This window comes from Microtus ochrogaster, chromosome 16, assembly GCF_000317375.1.
Source record: "Microtus ochrogaster isolate Prairie Vole_2 chromosome 16, MicOch1.0, whole genome shotgun sequence".
NCBI classification, from domain to species: domain Eukaryota; kingdom Metazoa; phylum Chordata; class Mammalia; order Rodentia; family Cricetidae; genus Microtus; species Microtus ochrogaster.
In genome coordinates, this window is record NC_022018.1 from 36,783,044 (window position 1) to 36,786,859 (window position 3,816).

Below are 3,816 nucleotides of genomic sequence, written 5' to 3' on the forward strand. Positions count from 1 at the left end.
GGGAGGAGTGGGAGGCTGGGAGGAGGCAGAAATTTTTTTTCTTAAAAAAAATAAATAAATAAATAAATTAAAAAAAAAAGTTCCCGACGGAGGGAGAGATAAGAATTCATGTCCCAGCAGGAATTTTCATTCCATTGAACTTTGTCAGCTAAGTGTTTAAACGTTTGGCCAAGAATTGTAACTTCTTCAGGGAAGGTGTGAATCACATCACACAAAAAGCTCTGTCCTAGACTAGATCTGAGGTGGCTTTTATCTGTCTGTACGGAATTCCATGTAATGAGACCCCCCCCACACACCTACTTTCACAACTTGTTCTCAGAAGTCTTGTGAGACTTCTGCCTGCTTGCCAGCCATCCCCATCCCAATAGGCTGTTTCTCTGAAGACCTGACCAGCCAGCCTGTTCAAGACATACAATCAGATACTTTCCATCAGTATCTTCTTAAAAGCAGTTCAAATATTGGCTCTTGGCTGGATGTATTGCTTAGCACATGGGAGGCTTGAGTTCAATCCCCAGCACGACAAAGAAAAAGAATGTGAGTGCGGTGAAAGAAAACTATGATGCCAAGGATTCTTTTCAGAATAAAAGCGTGATCTTAAAAACTGCCACCAAGGTTCAAGACAAGAGGAACAGTACTGAGGAGGATTCTGGGAAGATGGCTGCATAGGAACTGCTGGGAATCTGTCCTTGCTTGGCAACAACTGCCCTGGCAGAGTTTGTTTTGTGCTTACTATTTCTGAGTACCGCTGCCTAGCAACGACTTTCAAGCTTCCAAAGGAAGGTCAGTTAATTCATTTCTTAGGTTGGTGGCAGCTACCTGTCCATCACCCATGTCTTGGTACCATAGCAGCAGCAACACCACATTGTAGGAAGCAATACTTAAAAACACTGCTATTTTCTTAGTATTTTTTTTCTTTATCTGCCATTTGCATGACTTCTGATATTTTTGCTCTATATCTCACTTTTAAACTGCCTGTTGTATTGTAAAGGGTTCTTTCCTACAGCTCTGTCTTGTCTCCTCACACCCCACACTGTGGGGAATCTAAAGTCTTGGGACCAGGCTGCTGGGACCTGACCCCAGCTGTTTCTAGGGCCCAGGAGTCAGTTCAGTGTCTTCAGAGAAATATACTGACCACTTCTCTGTTTGTCTTGGGCATTCCACCTCTCTTTTATTTCTTACTCTTCCACTTTCAAGAATGCATTTTTTTTTTCTGTTATAGCTCCAGGTAAAAGTGGTCTCAAAGAACAAGTTTGTGGAGAATATGTTAGTGTGCACAGCTTTTCCCAGTTGCACTGCTCCTCTCCTCCCCAGGGCACCAGCTTACCATGAGTTTTCCCACTGACCAGCACTCCCAACTTAGAGCCATTCAACCTCCAGCTTCCAACCTTGTGATCACACATATCTGCACAGCCATTCTATTCTTCACCATTAGTACAGTGTTCAGTAACCGCAAGGGGCGTTTAATACCCTATTACAGTCACAGGCTAAAGTAAGTGTTTTGTGTAGAGCGGGAGGTGCACAGGCTTAGCAGACACTCAGTGCGTGAGATGTATTCAGCACACCTTGGATTTAATGATGCTTTCAGCTTACATGGATTTCTTCAGATATGTCCCCATCAGAGACATCTGAACGTGTGAATGTTGTTGAATTTGTTAGCAGGAAGGATCAGGTGTGCAGATAACTGCACAGTATAGGAATAGACTCTTGTATTTCCATCTGGCTCCAGACATAGATCACCTTCCTCGCGACTGTCATCAGGAGAGCAGATGGCTCTGCTGCCTTCCCCATGTCATGCTCTTTAGCCTATAATGTGGCTAACAATAAGGAATCCTGTGTGCTCCTGACCCGCCAGCGCCAGGTGTGCCCATCTGGTCCCCTGCTCCTCATCCCTGTGCCGAGTGGTCAAGTCACTGGCGGATCCCCACCCAGCGTATTCCTGAGGACTGTTTTCTCCATTCTCTCTCAATCCTTTTCTAAGTCACAATTTGTCTTCCTTGGATTTTTGGCCTTAATTTCTGAAATCCATCCCCATTCACACCATTAATTTCCACTGCTGTCTTAAGAAAGACTATGAGCCTACATTCTACTTTGCTTCTCAGATGATAGTTTGGCGTGGAATAGAGAGAGCTTCAGGTTGAAAATAATCTTCTTTCAGGATTCAAAGAATCTTTTTTTTTTTCAGTCTACCTCTCAATATTTCTGTGTGGAAAAGACAAAGCCAGGTTCCCATTTCTTACTCATCTTGAGTTCCTGCTAAGGTTGCCAGTGCTGTCTTTGGGTTTTCTTTCCAAAGCTTTTAGGGTCTTTTCTGCCATCATTTGTTTGGAGTTTCAAAACTGCTAGATCTGAAATGTTTCTCCTTGGGTTTAGTGTCTACTCCAGTCTAGAAACTCATATGCTTCAGTTCTAAAGAATTGCAGAAATGCATACAGAGATGCTTCCTCCCTTATAGACCCTGTTTGCTCTTCAGAAGCCAGGACAGTTATCCAGAAGATTAAGTGGGACCTGTGTGAGAAGAGAGTGTCCAGCAGAGCCAACAAATTGAATGCGGCACTTGAGGCATTTTCTATATTTAGAAGCATGGTACTGAAGATTACACCCAGGTATTGGAAGACAATTTTATTGTTTTGATAAAAGGATGTGATTTTCATCAGGAAACTTGTGTGGGATTCTAGTATAATATCACACAGTGAAAACGCCTGGGGGCAACTGAAATCAGTACTCTTTAAAGGGGTTTTATAGTTAGAAACCATGTGGGTAAAACAAGCCAGATAAATTGTAATTAAATGAGTGACATGTATAAAATAATTTGTAAACAATCACATGATGCCCCAGGCATACACATGTTCCAGCTAAGCACTGAGCAGTTCAATGTGGGTATGGTGATACACAGAATGATTCCATTTTCATTTCTAATTGACAGCACATGGCAGTGAGTATTGGAAATTAGAAAGCACAGTCCTGGGTAAGGCACAGGTTATGGAGAAGAGAAACCACAGAGAGACATCTGACGCGTCCTGAGGAAATCATGTTCCAGGAATTACACTCATCAATGCCGAAAGGAATTAGGTGTCCCTCAGCCAAATCCCTGCTATTTTGGGAGGCAGTAGATAAATGATTGTTTAAAAGACTATTTTTTTTTTAGAGGGCTGTATACCAGGTTGCTAAGGAAGACTATTCAAGGATCACAGACTGGACAGTTTCAACACAGAGTTGCCATGTTCTACCAAGGTGACTGTGGACTTCATAGTTTGAGGAGATTAGGGAAATGTTCTCAGCTCATGGCTGGCTGGAGAGTCTAGAAGCATACTTGACTACCCTTCAGTGGAGTCCTACAGGGTCTTCCCGGCTATGCCAACCATGACACAACTCACAGCCCCTCTTTAAGCTGCAGCCGTATGTCCCAGTCAAGCAAATTCATCAGAAGACTCACACATATGACCCTATGTGTATGCCAATTCTGTTACCAGCTTCCTAGGGTGGGCTTCTTGGTCCAAGTTTCCCATGGCTTTATCATTCATTTCAGGCCCCAAAACTGTGCATCCCTGGAGAAAGGCCTGAGGCAGAAGATGAGCAGGTATGATGTGTAGCTTGTAGTGTGACTCAGTCATCTGCTAAGGGTGAGCACAAGGACTATTGTTGGGGCTGAACTGTTTTTTTCCCCAAAATTTATGTGCATGAGTCCTAGCTCCTAGTGCCTTTGAATGTGACTGTCACCAACACAGTAACTAAGGTAAAATGAGTCACTGGAATGATCTCTAAACCAGGCCAACTGCTGTACCTATATGCAGAGTTAGTCCACATGCAAAGGGATGC